The 18,835-nt window shown below is 42.2% G+C and overlaps 1 protein-coding gene across 3 annotated transcripts in view; it reads right to left on the bottom strand.

Moving 5' to 3' along the window:
• Positions 1-10,635, bottom strand: part of DMTF1 (cyclin D binding myb like transcription factor 1) — a 56,097-nt gene extending 45,462 nt beyond the window's left edge. Inside the window, exon 1 of one of the 3 annotated variants that reach the window (XM_084617882.1) lies at positions 10,515-10,635. The gene's annotated coding sequence lies outside the window, so the exon portion shown is untranslated. The other 2 variants (XM_084617880.1, XM_084617881.1) reach the window with 2 other exon arrangements.
• Between the last annotated feature and the right edge of the window lie 8,200 nt (positions 10,636-18,835).

Here is an 18,835-nt window from a genome sequence, read left to right as displayed (position 1 = left end):
CTAAAATATGCACACAGGAGCCCAACTTCACAATTTAGGTGCGTTTGCCATTTTCAGAAGGGAAGTCAGGTTCTGCATAAGCTCCCTAAGTGACTTTTTTATTAATTTAAATAGAAAGTATTTCATTTGAAACTTCAGAAGAATCATAAGTATTAGAAATAAAAGGACCTAACAGATCATTTAGTCCATCTTCCTGCCAGTGCATGACTGTTCCCTACAGTGCATTTGCTACTGCTTCATCCCCTTGAATTTAAGAAGTCTCAACTAACAGGGCTTCCGGGGGGAGCGGGATAGCTCAGTGGTTTGAGCATTGGCCTGCTAAACCCAGGGTTGTGAGCTCAATCCTTGAGGGGGCCATTTAGGGATCTGGGGCAAAAATTGGGGACTGGTCCTGTTTTGAGCAGGAGGTTGGACTAGATGATCTCCTGAGGTCCCTTCCAACCCTGATATTCTATGACTCTATGATACTTCCTTTATGGGACTATTCCACAATACATCTCACTGTCAGCAAGTATAGATTTTCACTTTCCTAATTTCATCCCATTACTCTTATTATTATATGGCAGTTTGGGATATGGATAATTCCTCTTCTTCCTTAATGTTTACACCCTTCAATCATGCATAGACTATCACATTATCCTCCTTAGCCACTGCTTAGCCAAGCTATATGCAATTGGCTTTTTTCAAGGCCTCAGTACTACAAAGATGTATTCACATGCTTAAAGTTAGTTGTGTGTGCAAATCTTTGAAGGATTGGACCCTTAATCTTTCCTCATAAGCAAACTCCTTTAGGCCTCTGATCATTTCTTTCTGTTGCTCTTCTCGGAACTCCTTCCAGTTTGTCCATATCTTTCTGGTAACAGGGTGCCCAAAAATGAATGCAGTATTTCAGCTGTGGTCATACCAGACCAGTACTAGGACAATTACCTCTCTTATCTACAGTATAGATCTGCATATGCAGCCAAAGATGCACTGGCCTCTTTGGTTACTATAGAATACTGAAGGATGATTTTGCTCTCCATTAACAGCTCCTGGTCTCTTGCAGGTGCTTCTCAGGTTTCTCTATACCACTGAATACCAATGTTTTGGATTCTTCTTTCCTAGATGTATTACCTTTCATTTTTTTCAAATCTCATGTACTCTCTCTGCCCATGTTTCTAAGGTCTTCAAGTCTTCTTTATATTATTTCTTTGCCCTCTCTACTACTTGTGAAATTTTTCATTTGAGAACTTTATTAATGGGTTGTTTACTTTAGCTTCCCGACCTCTAGTTAGGATGTTAAATAAGACCACACCTGTCACTGGAAGGAGGATGCCACTGTTTCCCATCCAGCCCCCACCTTTCTTTTTTGTGAGTGGCTCTTCCACACAGCAACAGTAGACAGAAAAATACTTTTTTTAAAACCTAGAAAAATGTTATTCTAAAACCAAAACACTGAAAAAGGGTCAGAGGGGCGGTATAGTACCGGCAACAATTTTTAACTCATGTTTTATAAGTGGTTATTATTGACAGTAACTCCTACAGATGATCCCAACTAGACCAGGGTCCCACTGTGCTAGGGTTTATACAGACAGCCCCTACCATAAGGCATTTACAATCTACATTTTAAATTGATAGAGTTCCTTGAGTGGTATTGCTTTGGCAAGAAACTAATTAAACAAAGTGATTCTATCTAAAATAATAGTAGTTACTGAAGACTGTCAGCAACTGCTGTAATTACTAGAGAGGATAAGACCATTGTTGGCATTTAGAATGAACATCATTTTAGAAAGCGTCACAAATCATGTAAGTCCATTCTGGTGCTTGTTGGAAGGATTCCACTTTAAAACAACCAGCCATTTAAAATATGGGTAATAATGGTTGCTTCCTAGGATGAAATTGTATTAGCTCTTCATTATGGTGAGAATTCTGAAGGCTGTTGATAACCTAGAGCAAACTAAACTGCAAGCAGTATTTGTTGAAAAAGTTATGTTGTTGATTTTAAGGGACTGGAACATGCATCCTTAGCCCACATGGAGACTGAGAAATATTCAACATGTTTTACTAATGGGTGGACTATACCGTCTTTAGACTTGAACCTTGATTCTTTAGTTTAATGTTTGAGAGGTTGGCAAACAGGAAAATTCCTCACTTGTTCTTTTGATGGAAGAATAGAACGCTTTATTGCCACAACACATTTGTACTTTCTAGACAGTTTTCAACAGGAATGGGATCACATGGGAGTGTTGTAGTTACAATCCTCACGGCAAAGTTTCTCAAAATGAAGCATCCTTATTTAGCAGCCATTAGCGTATGATTATTTCCACCCCATCACGTGCACGCGCACACACACACTCACTCTCTCTCTCTTTCTGAAGTCAGCTGTTTTTTCTTCCAGGACTTCAATGGATCCCACTACAGTGTGGAAGACAGACAAGACCAACTTGTTTATAAAAGCAAATTTCAACCACGTGTTTCACTAAAGGCTCATTTTTATTGATCTTGGAGGGGGAGGAAGTTCTAGCACTATAAATGCTGGGAAATATAGAACAGGGTTTTTATTGTAGGCATCCACAATGAAAACCAAATAAAGAGATCTGACAGCTGAGCTTTCCTCCGTCCTGCCACCCTTCCTTTCCCACGGGCATTTAGGACTGGTTGGAAAGCAGTGGAAAGATCTCTCTGAGACATTTTGGCATGGGGGTAGGCTCTTAAATTGGCAATATAACTTTGAGAGTAATTGTTGAGAATGCAGAGCAGTTAGCATTATTGTCCCTGTAAAGCTGCTGAAAAATTGTAGAGAAGGTGTCTGAGAATCCAGCAAACTGAAGGTCTGGAAGGTGGGGGAGGAGAAAGAAATATCTTGGGAGTGGGGTACAACCTTCCAATGCAACAGTCCTCAAGAAATGGAGGTTCCCCAAGGTAAGCAGAGACAGGAGACAGCAACTCTCTCTCCACTGTTGCTTTATCTTTCATGGCTATGCAGCAGCAACCATAAGAGAAGTTAATGACGCCTGGGGCAGCACCTCCTCCCACGGAAATATCTGCATGGGTACCTTCAGAGTCAGCTAAAGATGATGCTACAGTAACCATCAGGGTTCCCAGCTACTCCCTGTCTACCACAAAACCCCCACGGAGTCCAATCCCCATGGAGTCACCTGACAAGATGGGATTATGCAATGAAGGTAGCACTCCCCAACATAAACCCAAGATCCAGCAGAATACCATGCTTGTTGCCAAACGTCTTACACCTGAGAATGGTGTATGCCAAAGTCAAGGTTAAAGAGAAGAGATGGGGACATACTGACTTGAGGCACAGATCTTCTAGAGTAAATTATGCTGGTGATAGTGTTTTGGTTTTTTACTTTCACTTTCATCCCTATTTGAGGTTTAGCACATATGAAATCTTAATTTCTGATCTTAGGTAACCATGATTTATAACCAAACCATGCTAAACGAGGGCCTGATTTAAAGAGCATTGAAGTCAATGGAAAGACTCCCATTGACTTCAATAGGGTTTGGATGAGGGCCCAATAATAGTTTTGCTGTTGTGAAGCAACTTGAAAAGGAAAATCAAATCTGAATATCATGAAACATTTCCAATTAGTGCACTCTTTTAGATTGTAGATTAAAAGGTGAAGGGAAAGTAAGGGAAACTCTTTTGAGGTATGTAAATTTAGACAGACAATATAGTGCAAGTGTGTGCATACCACAGGTATGGGGTAGCTAATCTAACAGAAATTCAAGATTAAACAATTCTGAAAAAGTGTTTATTAAATAAACAGCTTTCAGAACTTTAATGGTTACTTTTTTAACCCTAGGCTAAGTTCTTCTGTTTGATATTCTCAGATACTATAGGAATGGGTACACTATAATTGAATACTGACCCCGACAGACAATTCACTGATAGGCTACCATTCTTATACAGAACACAGCAGAGTGCAGAGTGATGCTGCAGGAGACAATGCATTCTAATGAAGACCTCCTTGATACTGACTGCAGGGAAAACATTCTTCCTGGAGGTCTTCAATTTATCACGATGACTGCTGAATCTTACCATTGGCACTACATCACGGTTAAGGTTCCTTCAGCGCAGGCACAACATAAATCTCTTCCAACACAAAAACTACTTCCATCCACAATCCATTTACTCAAAAAAGTCAAACGCACAGTCATGGCCCTATAATTATTTCTGATAATCTACAATTTTGACATTACCAACATACAATTTCTCCATCTCCAAAACATCATCTTTTTTAGTCTCTCATACAGTTTGCTATCCTGCTCATCCTTTTATGCATCTTCCATAAACAAACTTAAGAAATGTGAGTACATACTGTGTTTGATTTTGTGTGCTATGTGGAAGGGTGTAGGTTTGTACTAGAAAATAATATAATGTTGGGTGGATAAAGGGGAATAGTACGAATATTTATTATGAGTGGTTGTGACGATAGATAGCATGTGAATGGTTTGGATCCTAATTTTACCTAAATAAGTGATTTCCTAGATTTTACGGATTGCTTTGTTAAGAAGTGCACCTGAACAATCTTAGCTGCAAATTAAAAATTATATGGGATTTAAACAGTTCTCTATGAAACCGAAAATATTGTGTGGGTTAAACAATGCTTATGGGCAGAATGTTTTAATGTTTTTTTTCTTAATATGGATAGTAAAGATTCAGGCATTATTGTTCATAGCAGCTAGTCCACTGAAACTACATAGTGCAGTAATGTAAACCTGTTTCAGAAAATTACGGGGTGTACAGTAGGTTCACCTAATCTCTGACAAAGCTGATTTTACATTAAGTCATCAGAATTGTGATTTTCAGTAACAAAAGTTCTATAGTGCTGTCAGTCATGAGATTTCACCACGTAACTGTACTGGGGACAACAGCAAGTCCCGCGGAAACTGTTTTTATACACTCATTATTGGATCTAATGCTTACTCTGAACTAAATTTAAGAAATATGACCTTTTAATCATCAGGAAATGAACAAAGTAGTGGCAATAGCCTTCTACCTACTAACTTGATTTCAGATCTAGTCCTCCCGTCAAGTGCCACAAATGGGTCCTTTTTCAATGGATCCACACTGCTAATTTCACTGGGTAAAAATGTATTTCTTTTTAAAGTTTGATTTTTTGCTACAAGATGCTATTAGATACAGTAAAATTAAACTGGAGCAACTACATTCGAATCGATAGGACATCAGTGTAGTTATTCAAGGCTATCACCATTGTAACCGACATTTAACTAGGGCTGTCAAGAGATTAAAAAAAATTAATCATGCGATTAATCACATTGTTAAACAATAATATAATACCATTTATTTAAATATTTTTGGATGTTCTGTACATTTTCAAATATATTGATTTCAATTACAATACAGAATACTAAGTGTACAGTGCCCACTGTAGAGAAATAGTAGAGAAATGGTATTTTTCAATTCACCTAATACAAGTACTGTAGTGCAATCTCTTTCATTAAAGTTGAACTTACAAATGTTGAATCATGTAAAAAAAAAACTGCATTAATGTAAAAGTTTATAGCCTACAAGTCCACTTAGTCCTACTTCTTGTTCAGCCAATAGCTCAGACAAACAAGTTTGTTTACATTTGCAGCAGATAATGCTGTGTGCTTCTTGTTTACAAGGTCACAAGCATTCCCATGGTGGTGGTGTAGGCGGTATCGCAAGTTTTTCATGTCAGAAGTGCTAAAGATTCAGATGTCCCCTCATGCTTCAACCACCATTACAGAGGACACGCGTCCATGCTGATGATGAGTTCTGCTTGATAATGATCCAGAGCAGACAGATGCATGTTCATTTTCATCATCTGAGGGAGATGCCACAAGCAGAAGGTTGATATTCTTTAGTGGTGATTTGGGTTCTGTGGTTTCCACGTCAAAGGGTTGCTCTTTTAAAACTTTTGAAAGCATGCTCCACACCTTATCCCTCTCAGATTTTGGAAGCCACTTCAGCTTCTTAAACCTTAGGTTGAATGCTGTAGCTATCTTTAGAAATCTCACATTGGTTCCTTCTTTGTGTTTTGTCAAATCTGCAGTGAAAGTGTTCCTAAACAAAGATGTGCTGGGTTGTCATCTGAGACTGCTTTAACATGAAGTATATGGCAGAATGGGGGTAAACCAGACTAGGAGACATACAATTCTCCACAAATTTAATTAATGCATTATTTTTTTAACGCGCATCATCAGTATGGAAGCACGTCCTCTGGAACAGTAGCCAAAGCATGAAGAGGCATATGAATGTTTAGCATATCTGGCACATAAATACCTTGCAATGCCAGCTACAACAGTGCCATGTGAACACCTGTTCTCACTTTCAGGTGATATTGTAAATAAGAAGCAGGCAGCATTATTTTCTATAAACATAAACAAACTTGTTTCTCTTAGTGATTCGCTAAATAAGAAGTATGACTGAGTGGACTTATAGGCTCTAAAGTTTTACATTGTTTTGTTTTTGAGTGGAGTTATGTAACAAAATAAATTTACATTTATAAGTTGCACTTTCACGCTAGAGAGCGCATTACAGTACTTGTCTGAGGTGAACTGAAAAATACTATTTCTTTTATCATTTTAACAGTGCAAATATTTGTAATAAAAATAGAAAGTGAGCACCATACACTTTGCATTCTGTGTTGTAATTGAAAGAGATATATTTGAACATGTAGAAAAACATCCAAAAATATTTAACACATTTCAATTGGTATTTTATTGTTTAGCATTTCAATTAAAACTGCGATTAATCATGATTATATTTTTAATTGCATGGGTTAACTGCGATTAATCGACAGCCCTAATTATAACACAACCTACAATACCTTGTACTTTAAAGCTATATCAGCTCTTTTGATGTGTTCTGAATGTGTTCTCATTAAAAAGTCAATAAGTTAATAAATACATATGCAATCATAATCAGCAGTTTTCACTGGTCACCTGGCACACATTTGTAAAAACTACTACATAAACAAGATGACTTCTTGCTCACAATGGCCGCTTCTGGTTGTCCAAATAGCATATGGTGCAATAACAGCAAAATTAGACCCAGCAGTTAAGTATTTCAGATTCAAAAAAATCTGTCACAAAGAAATCTTCTTAAATAGCTGCAAAAGTGGGGGGAATGTTGGGGGGGGGGGTCAGCCCAAACACAGAGATTCCATGTAAGAGGTTTTCTATGGAAATTCACTCTATATGTCATGATTTATTTTAAATGATTTGAAATGAAGTCAACCGAGTTCAAAAGCAGCATTTATAACAAACATTTATACAGATGGGTTATCACAGAGATAGAAGGTATAGTAGACACATGTTGAGACAAACTGTTCTCATTTACACCAGCATAAAATTGACAACTTCATGAAGTCAAAGGAGGAACAAGGAGAGATTAATTATCAATATGAGGAGAGATTAACAAGACTGGGACTTTTCAGCTTGGAAAAGAGACAACTAAGGGGGGATATAGTAGAGGTCTACACAATCATGACTGGTGTGGAGAAAGTAAATAAGAAAGTGTTATTTACTCCTTTTCCTAACACAAAAACTAGGGGTCACCAAATGAAATTAATAGGCAGCAGGTTTCAAACAAACAAAAGGAAATATTTCTTCAGACACACAGTCAACCTGTGGATCTCTTTGCCTGAGGATGTTGTGAAGGCCAAGACTATAATAGGGTTCAAAAAAGTTCCATTAATGGCTATTAGCCAGGATGGCAGGGATGGTGCCAAAAGCTGGGAAATGGGTGACAGGGAACATATCACTTGATGATTACCTGTTCCGTTCATTCCCTCTAAAGCACCTGGTGTTCACAGAATCATAGAATATCAGGTTTGGAAGGGACCTCAGGAGGTCATCTAGTCCAAACCCCTGCTCAAAGCAGGACCAATCCCCAACAAAATCATTGGCCGCTGTCGAAAGACAGGATACTGGGCTAGATAAGAGTGACCATATTGGGTCAGACCAATAATTTATGAGGTATTCCAGATGTACTGGTGTGCCAGTACACAGTTTTAGCCAACCATTGCAATATGAAGCAGAGAGCATGCCTTCATCCATCATATAGAACAATGGAAAATTGGACCACTGGCCATTTCTGAGGCTCTCAAATACTACCGGGATAGGTGTGAAGAAAAGCTTGATAGATTGGTATACACTAACAAACACTAAAGAAAAAGTATTTCAATTACAACTCTTTATTAATGTTCAAAATTGTCTCTTCACCTTTAGATACATTAATATTTCATAATACACTAGCAAATATGAAAAGTTGTTCAGTATTATACCTACTGTAATTATGATAATGGAAAGCCACAGCTCTGATGCTTTGAGAGGCATAGCTGAACATACAAATTAACTTCTATAAAGAAGAGTGCTGTGACCTATGTTGAAGTATTGACACAAATGGTTAATATTTCAGCCCCGATCCTACAACTGTCTCTGCAAGGAGCCAGTTTCAGGTTTCAGCCCTGATAACTGCTGCAAGATCCACACCTCTGTGGGATATTACTGATTCAGCTGATACTCCTATTATTTACAGTACCAACTCTAAAGAATTTGATTTTATTTGACTACACAAATGTTTAAATATAAAAACCCTTTCTTCTTTGTATAAAAAGAACAGAGTACTTGTGGCACCTTAGAGACTAACAAATTTGTTAGTCTCTAAGGTGCCACAAGTACTCTGTTCATTTTGCAAATACAGACTAACACGGTGCTACTCTGAAACCTATATTTATAAAGTTCAGTCAATGTTCAGATGGCATATACCAGGGGTAGGCAACCTATGGCACGTGTGCTGAAGGCGGCATGCGAGCTGATTTTCAGTGGCACTCATGCTGCCCGGTCCGGGGGGCTCTGCATTTTAATTTAATTTTAAATGAAGTTCCTTAAACATTTTAAAAACCTTATTTACTTGACATACAAAAATAGTTTAGTTATATATTATGGACTTATAGAAAGAGACCCTCTAAAAACATTGAAATGTATTATTGGCACATAAAACCTTAAATAAGAGTGAATAAATGAAGACTTGGCACACCAATTCTGAAAGGTTTCTGAGTAACAGCCGTGTTAGTCTGTATTCGCAAAAAGAAAAGGAGTACTAGTGGGACCTTAGAGACTAACCAATTTATTTGAGCATAAGCTTTCGTGAGCTACAGCTCACTTCATTGGATGCATTCAGTTCTGAAAGGCTGCCGACCCCTAGCACATACAAACTCCAGTGTTTTGTTTTCCTTACAGTTGTCTTCATCTACATGAAGAAGTCATTGTCAAGCTGTATCTTTTTACTTCATTATGAAGGCACTTCACTACATCTTTCATGTTTGTAAGATGCTTATTACCTGAATATTGTCAATGTATCAAACTACACATTACACTGTAAGTTTGTCAACAAATAACCTTTGTCAGGTTATGTGAATGCTCTATTTCTACTTCTAACTGGGAACTAAAATTTCAGTAACTCTCTCAGTCAGTGTACACATATACTTTGCTGTACTTTTTCTGAATTGCTTAATGAGACGTAGTGCGAGGGATATATTTGCATTTACCATAAGCGTATTGATTATGCATCATCATAGCCAGAACTCATTACACAACTAAAACAAAGCACAATCATTTACATAAAACAGGGATACATGTGTTCTCCTAACAGGATGCATTCGGTTGTATGGCTAAAGCATAATTATCAAGTTAGTTGAAAAAATAAGTTCTGGCAATTTTCCATATTTAAGTGAAAATCCTCACTCTTTGTAGATTTCCTCTTTCAGAAACCTACTGTAACACCTACTGCCAGAATAACCCCCAATCATATCACCTATCAGAATAAAACACCAGACCCAGGAAAGAAGAAATGTTACTCATGCTTTGCAGCCGGGCTTTTAACATTTAAAGACACGAGTTTAAAAATCTGGGAAAAAGGCAAAAAAAAAAAAAAATTTTTTTTTCCCGAAAGCGCAAACAATAATCCGTAAGCGCCTTCTCCCCCGCACCACGAGTCTCCTCTGGGGCGCTTTCACTACCATACGTTTTAAAAAACCACTTTGCATTTTTCATTTTATATTTCACCTGCTTTGCCATTGTCACTGTTTTGTTGCAATAATAACGCCCCCGCGCCCGGTGACAATCACGCCCACACGGGCACCAGCTCCACCCTCCTGGCGAGGAGTTACAGCCCCGGGGGGGGGCTGCTCCCCCACACCCCCTGGTTCAGGGGGGGCGCTGTGGGGGAAGAAGCCGCCTCTGCCCCCCGGCCAGGCTCCCGCTGCTCCCCGCCCGGCAGCGCCGCCATTTGGTCCCATTCGAGCTCCGACGCCATTTTCCTGTCTCCGCGGCTTCTTCTCGCCCGGCGGCGAAGGCGGCGGCAGCTGAGGCCGCTGCGAGCCCCGCTCCCTATCCCCGCCAGCCGTCGGTGAGAGGAAGGGGCTGCGCCGCCCCCCGCTGCCGCCCCGCCACCGGGCTCTCCCGCCGCGCCCTGCGGCCGGCTGCTCCCGGCCCCGGCAGCCCGCGGGTCCCCTCGCACTTACTTCCTGTTTTGGGTCCGGGCACTTGAGAAACCAGGATGGAGACTCTGAAGTACCAGGATGGAGGCGCCGAGAGCGGCAGCGAGCGGGGGAGGCAGCAGCGGGGCCGGGGCGCAGGCAGCCAGCGAGCCGCCGGAAGAGCCGCCGCCGCCCCGCCCACCGGCTTCCGCCGCGGCGCGGCGCCACAAAGCTCACGGAGCTGGGCGGGCCGGGGGAGAGCGCGAGAAAGGTCACACCATCCCCATCTGTGTGCCCTGCTGAGGGGAGATTCTATCTCATCCCACTCCTCTGTGTGTGCCCTGCTGAGAGGAGAAACCTCCCCATAGAATCATAGAATCATAGAATATCAGGGTTGGAAGGGACCCCAGAAGGTCATCTAGTCCAACCCCCTGCTCAAAGCAGGACCAATTCCCAGTTAAATCATCCCAGCCAGGGCTTTGTCAAGCCTGACCTTAAAAACCTCTAAGGAAGGAGATTCTACCACCTCCCTAGGTAACGCATTCCAGTGTTTCACCACCCTCTTAGTGAAAAAGTTTTTCCTAATATCCAATCTAAACCTCCCCCACTGCAACTTTAGACCATTACTCCTCGTTCTGTCATCTGCTACCATTGAGAACAGTCTAGAGCCATCCTCTTTGGAACCCCCTTTCAGGTAGTTGAAAGCAGCTATCAAATCCCCCCTCATTCTTCTCTTCTGCAGGCTAAACAATCCCAGCTCCCTCAGCCTCTCCTCATAACTCATGTGTTCCAGTCCCCTAATCATTTTTGTTGCCCTTCGCTGGACTCTCTCCAATTTATCCACATCCTTCTTGAAGTGTGGGGCCCAAAACTGGACACAGTACTCCAGATGAGGCCTCACCAATGTCGAATAGAGGGGAACGATCACGTCCCTCGATCTGCTCGCTATGCCCCTACTTATACATCCCAAAATGCCATTGGCCTTCTTGGCAACAAGGGCACACTGCTGACTCATATCCAGCTTCTCGTCCACTGTCACCCCTAGGTCCTTTTCTGCAGAACTGCTGCCTAGCCATTCGGTCCCTAGTCTGTAGCTGTGCATTGGGTTCTTCCGTCCTAAGTGCAGGACCCTGCACTTATCCTTATTGAACCTCATCAGATTCCTTTTGGCCCAATCTTCCAATTGGTCTAGGTCCTTCTGTATCCTATGGTCTAGGTCCTTCTGTATCCCATCGCACCCCTGGGTGCATAGGTGCTGGAACTAGGGGTGCTGCTGTGGTTTCCATCATATACAGATTTCAGAGTAGCAGCCGTGTTAGTCTGTATTCACAAAAAGAACAGGAGTACTTGTGGCACCTTAGAGACTAACCAATTTTTTTGAGCATAAGCTTTCGTGAGCTACAGCTCACTTCAAGCTCACGAAGTGCCACAAGTCCTCCTTTCCTTTTTATCATATACAGAGTTTACAGTTTGGTTCAGTAGCTCTCGGCACCCCCACTGTACAAATTGTTCCCTCAGCACTTCCTATGCGCAGAGGTGCTGGAGCAGTTTTTCTAGTGGGGGTGCCGAGAGTCATTGAATCAAACTGTGAACCTGTATATAATGGAAACGACTTCAAGCCTGGGGGTGCTGCATCTCTAGTTCCAGCATTTATGAAGTTGCCTGTTGGCAAGATGGTGCTTTTAAGTGCCTTGATTCTTGGCAAAAGTCACTGCATTTCTCCTTGTTTAACTGATCTCAGAATATGTTAATATTCCCCTATTATTAAAATTTGCCCTTGATCAATAAGGGAAGGGGAACATTTCAGATAAATTCTCATCTCTTTCCAGAGGAACCTTTTTTTCCTGATGCTGTGTAAACCAGAATAATGGAAATTCAGCTCTCCAGAAAGTCGTCGTAGAGCCTGATTCTCCCCTCACATGGACTTGCATAATCTCAGGACTAACTCCATTGAAATTCATGGGAATATGCTAGTGAAAAAAGTGATGTATATCCATTTTCTGTCAGTGCCTTCCCATTTCATAGACTCATGCATTTCCCTCTTCACACTTACACTGTGCTGGTGCATGGGGTTACTAATCTAATACAGTGGAACCTCGCTATTTGGCTTTAATGACTGGAGGACTTATCATGAATGAGTGAATTTTGCAAATTAGTAATGAAACAGACACAACACAAAACAGGCCAAGGGACTGGATCACAAAAAGTGTTTTGTTCATTTATTTTTTATCTATGTAGCTTAATTATTTAGGAGAATACTGTATAGTACTTCATAATGGGCTCATTCCTGCAACTCTTACTTACTGTGTAGTTCCTTTGAGGACTACTTGTATGAATAAGGACTATTTGCACCCATGAAAATGGGCTGCAGGATCTGCCACATTGTACTAAGTATCCTGTAATATATTCAGTAAAAGGGAAATGAGACTTCACTATGGTGCTATTAAATCTTTGCAGAGAACGGGGGAGAGATCACATTTGTTTTGTGTGAATTATAAAATGTGCAAACTAGCTAGATTCTGCTCTTCTCACTGTGTCTCAGAGGGGCTTTAAAACTAAGCATTTTTACTTGTCAAAGAGAATTCTCTTTGTCTCCATTTAGTGAATTGTAAGATGGAGATAATATCACACCATGTCTTGTAAGGGTGTTACAAAGCTTCATTAATGTTTGTTAAGCGTCACATAGCTTGGCAAGAAGAGGATCAGGGGAAGGGCTATGCACTGGATATATTGTTGTCTGGATCCAGCAGTCAAGAACTAGAGGTGTCTGCTAATTCAGAAGGGATCTAGTTCATAATTGTTAGGCTTAGCAAATTTCCTCAGTCATTCTCTGCTTCAGTAAATTTTTTTCTCTGTAAATATTTTGTGGTTATGGTAGGAGAGGTAGCAACAGGTACAGTTTAAGGGTGCCTGATCTGTCCCATTATAAGAACCTGTTGGCGGCTCCTTATAACTTTGCCAGATTTAGCTGTTCAGGCTGAAATTTTCCTTGCCTGGTGTCTGCCTCAGGCGGAATACTTCGGGGAAATTTCAGCAAAAGTGATTCAGCTGTTTCTCAGAATGAGGTTGGGGGAAACACGTTGTTTCACGCATGTTAAAAAGTTCTTATGACAGTTTTATTGAGAAGCTTTAGTGCCTCCATCATTTGGAGTAGGGACTTGAAATTTCCCAAGTGACAGGGATGTCCTTTTGCCATTCCCGTGAACACGTGCCCAAAGTTAGCCAAGTTATGAGCCCCTGAAACATCTCAGCTTGCGCATTTTCAGTAGATACTTTTTAGCGTTCAGCAGCTAAATTCTCCAAAGATTCCACCTACATCGAACATGCTCCAGCCCAGGCTGCAGGGGCTCAGCTGGAGTTTTCCTGCTTTGTTCCTCCCAAGAGTCAGGAGCTGGTGTGGCACCATGAACAGGAACTGAGAACAGGGAGGCTGTATAAGAATGCATGAGCATAAAGAGAGGCAAATTCAGGTTGTATAGACATGTTAATTCTGGCATTTCCTCATTTTTCAGTGCTATACTTTGCAATCTTAATATTTTCTTTATATAGTTTTTTGGAAGTAATATTATGAAGAGCCAGTACCTGCAGTCCTATAGACTCATAACTTCCAAGGAAGTCAGTGGGAGTTTTGAGTGCACAATAAACACAGATTCAAGCCCCAGGTACAGAAAGCAAAACTTCTCCTCTCTGTACATGTCATGTTCTCCATACTCTGTCAGCGCAAGATCCACTCATAGAGGAAGAGCAGAATATCAAAGTAGAGTGGATCTGAGAAGTGAATTTTACCCTTAGAGCCCAATCCTGCAGAAACTTATGTGCTTAACTTCAAGCATGTGAGTAATGCCATTGTCTTCAGTAGGATTGATCTTGGATCTTAATTTTAAAAATTTCCCAGTATACAGAACAGATATAGAAGAGGATTTCCATGATAATATAACATAATAATATTTCAAATAAATTAAGCAGTAATATTTGTAGGGAATGAGAAAAAAGCGAAATTTACCATGGAATCACAAGTTAGTACTCTGCTCTTCATTGTGTCAAAATTTATCTGGGTGAGAAAGCTGCTGTGTGGGAAGTGACAACAATCTAGCACAGAGAGCAGGACTAATTGAATAGCATACATATCTTTCCTACATTTTAACTCCTGCTTTGTGAGCGTTTTAAAATTGTGGTTTTACTCCAGTGTTTCCCCCTTTTTTGGCCGTTATCACCCCATGTTCATGTATCTGTATTTACTCTGTGAGAAACAACTGCATTGCAACATGTGCACCTGCTGGTAATGCTGGCATACCAGTGCATGACAGTACCACAATGCCAGTATTATGTGGCGGCATTTTCTGATGTGTAGTATCGGGAACTGAGTGTCAAGACTCTTGGGTCTTATTCCTAGCTCTGCAAAAGACTTTCTGCATGACCTTGGGTGAGCCACTTCGCTGTTCTGTGTCTCAGTCTCCAGGTCTAAAATAGGGATGATACCACCTACCTCACAGGAGTGTTGCAAGACCTAATTCATTAATGCTTTTAAAATGCTATTACAGCATCAAGGTACGCGTGGAAAAAGTGATGATTATGAAGGTGAGTTTTGCAACATGATGAAGCCCAAAATTAATTTTGAACTGTCTAAGGGACCTGATCTTGAGAATAGCCTAGACCCTAGGCCAGAAGAGCTCAGTATTGATCCAAATTGTCCTGTGAATATTTGGATAGCAGGTAATCCTGACCTAAAAGCAGGACCTGTTAGTATCAGTATTATAGACAGGACCTGTTTCAGTTGAGAGTATCAGTACAGGAGAGAAGCACTGGAGTCAAGGATGGACTTTAAGTATATATGTATTTATTTATTTTGCTGAGGCTTCTAGAGCAGTGGTTCTCAAACTAGGGGCGCCGCTCGATCGGGGAAAGCCCCTGGCGGGCCAGGCTGGTTTGTTTACCTGCCACGTCCACAGGTTTGGCTGATCGCAGCTCCCAAGGGCTGCGGTTCGCCGCTCCAAACCAATGGGGGCTGCGGGAAGGGCAGCCAGCACATCCTCGGCCCGCTCTGCTTCCCACAGCCCCCATTGGCCTAGAGTGGCGAACCGCAGCCAGTGGGAGCCGCGATCGGCCAAACCTGTGGACGCGGCAGGTAAACAAACCAGCCTGGCCCACGAGGGGCTTTTTCCGAACAAGCGGCGCCCCTAGTTTGAGAACCACTGCTCTAGAGTACAGCTGAATCTTGGGAAAACAATAGATTTAGCTTTGTAACAATCAATGACTTTTTTATGGGTACCATCAATATCAGATGCTTATCATCACTGAGGCTGTGTCTACACTGAAGCTTCTGTGAAAATCTCCCACCAACGCTGTAACGTTAGGGCTTGCAACTGGCGAGCGTTCGTGTGTACCCATGAACAGCATTTTAACCACCATGCCGTCGAACTCTCTTCAGAGAGGGTGTAGGTGACTCAGTAATTGGCTGCTGATCTACTCTAGCTCTCCTGCTGCGGAACTGCACTGACACTGCAGCAACAGTGGGAGATTTTCACCAAAATGCCACTGTAGATGAAGCTCAGGTTAACAGATCCGTATATTTCCGGAGGTTAGGGTTAGGGTAACACAGCATGTGTTATACATCATGTTTCGTCAGTAGATCTCAAAGCTCCTTACAAAGGAGATCAGCATATTATTCCCATTTCATAAATGGGGAAATTGAGGCACAGAGTGGTGACATGACTTTCTCAAGATTACTCAGCAGGCCAGTGGCCAAGCAAGAAATACAACCCAGGTTTCCTGAGTCCCAGTCCACCACTAGGGCTGCCATGGTGTTTTAATACTTTGCTGTTCTTTGACCAGAAATGTCTTGGGTTATGTTGCTGTTATTTTGTGTTGATTCATTTTTAAATACTGAGATTTGGGGCCAAATATTCCCTTTTGCTTCTGGATGGGCCAGAGTCCCTTGTCTATTCCCCAGGGGTGTCCCTCATGGCCTGACAGAAGGATCAGGTGGAAATTCTATGAGTGGGCTTTCTTGTTCCTTATGTGAGAATAATCCACATAGGGGATGGTTTGGCCCTTGTGTAATGAACTGGACTGTCTTTGTACGTGCCTCTCTCTCTGTAGTCAGGTCACTCTGTAGTGGTTGATCCAACAGAAAGAATAAGTAAAGAAATCCCCATGTGGGTGATGTCAATTGGTCACCAGTTCATTGATATGAAAAATTGCAAAATCCAGATTGATTCACAGAAAGAAAGATTTTCCAATAAAAAAGTTGGCTAATAAGGTTTGGATTATAAGGAGAATCTTTAGGTCCACCAGGGCTCAGTGAGAGTGATGAACCTTATAGTCTTACATTTCTTTCTTGGTTCAATGGATTTATATTCAATTCTGAGAGCCTGATTCTCTTCTAACGCTGAATAAACAGAGTTACATCAGTATAAAGCTACCATAGGTGTTGGGAGAACCCCGGCTCCCAATATTACCTTTGCAGGGTTGTTTTTTGTTGGTTTGTTTGTTTTTCCCTTAAGTACACAGCAATTTTTCTTCTGATGGCTTTTCCATAACAGCCATCAGATGTCCCTTTTATAAAAGGTCATATCCTTCACCCACTGGTTGCAGCCCATCACTTGTGTTTGTCTCCTTTCACCTAGGTCAGTGGTTCTCAAACTAGGGGTGCCGCTTGTTTGGGGAAAGCCCCTGGCTGGCTGGTTTGTTTACCTGCCGCGTCCGCAGGTTCAGCAGATCACAGCTCCCAGTGGCCGCGGTTCACTGCTCCAGGCCAATGCCAGCGCGGGCCGAGGGATGTGCTGGCCGCCCTTCCGGCAGCCCCCATTGGTCTGGAGCGGCGAACCGCAACCAGTGGGAGCTGTGATTGACCGAACCTGCGGACGCAGCAGGTAAACAAACCAGCCCGCCAGGAGCTTTCCCTGAACAAGTGGCACCCCTAATTTAAGAACCACTGGTCTAGGGGCTTTCAGGTTTTGCATGATAAAAACTTGTTTTTATGTCAGTGATAACAATTTGCTCCAGGCAAAATGCAAGTTACTATACAAGGCACAGATTGTGCCCTGTGGATTCGCACCTACGAGTGATCTTTTGTGTGGGGTCCTACCCATTTTCTTGAGTGGGAGCTATGGATTAGCTGTCTCTGAGGAACTGTGCCACCCTTCCCCATACCTGTGGAGGGCATCCCCTACGGCTGGGGATCCATGAGTGGGGAACTGGGATGGAGCAAGCAGGTGGCAGGAGATGGAAGGCAAAGGGCAGGACTGGGAGGAAAACACATCCTCCCTTCCACCCAGTCCTGTAGAGAATCTGCTCAGTATTAGGGTATTATTATTATTATCTATTTGCAACAGCGCTCATTGCTGGTAGGTGCTGTGCAAACACTTTAAGGATAGTTCATGCTCTGAGGAGCTCATGGTCTAAAGGGGAAGGGCAGTAGTGGATAGTGAAGTTGTATGACCTCTCCTCTGCAGAATGGAACCTCTCTTTAAGGGGGGTTCTAGGAACTGTGACTGGCAAATAGAGCCCATTTAACTTGGCTGCATGGGAGCCAGGCAGAGAAGGAGCCTGGAGAAAGTTGTGGGTCATTTTCAATCCCATTAGGAGATGGTCTCACAGACTTTGCCCCCAACCATGGACAGTCAGTTTCACACATGTTCCCTCAACTGCCTCTCAGTGCTACCCTAAAAGGATTGATGTGGTCAGCAATGCCTTCTGCACTGCCCTTCTAATGCTCCTTGTTGTAATTTATACCATGGAGCAAACTGGTTTTCCTTCCAGTCTGGAAGGCCAGTTCTCTGGGAAAACATTTCCATATTTCAGCACGCTTAGGAACTCTCCCACTGTAGTCTGTGGAGCTGGGGGAAGGGTAATTTTTTGCTGAAAGTCTAATTGAGCACAGCTGTATATAGATAGCGGAAGCTGCTTCCGGTTTTACCCTCAAGTTTAACAGTGCTTTGAAATGATTGTTAAGGGCACCTAGATCCTTGGGGTGCCTGCATAGAGGCTGTCTGTATTCATACATCTAAATAAGGAGTAGGAGGAGAGAAAACAGGGGCTGCCCATAAGGACTGCAGCTGCCAAGCACCAGTCAGAGCCATCAACAAGAGGGCATCAGAGGTGCTGCCAGTTGGACAGAATCTGCCAGTGGGAGAAGAACGTCCAGGGGAGACAGCAAGAAGGTAACCAGGCTGCTGGGTAGTACATCCAAAGTAGCAAATGGAAAGGATGGCTGGATAGAACGTCCAGGTGAGCAGGAGGAGACAACCAAGTTGCAGAACAGCATGAGCAGAGGGAAAAGAGGGATCAGTGAACACGCGCAGTGGGAGAGACGGAGGAGGGACCAGACGGCAGAGAAACGTATAGAGAGGAGAAAGGAGAGAAAG

Source organism: Lepidochelys olivacea (assembly GCF_965140295.1).
Source record: "Lepidochelys olivacea isolate rLepOli2 genome assembly, chromosome: 1".
NCBI lineage: Eukaryota > Metazoa > Chordata > Testudines > Cheloniidae > Lepidochelys > Lepidochelys olivacea.
The sequence above is the reverse complement of the archived record's forward strand: the minus strand, read 5'-3'. Positions and strand labels throughout refer to the sequence as shown.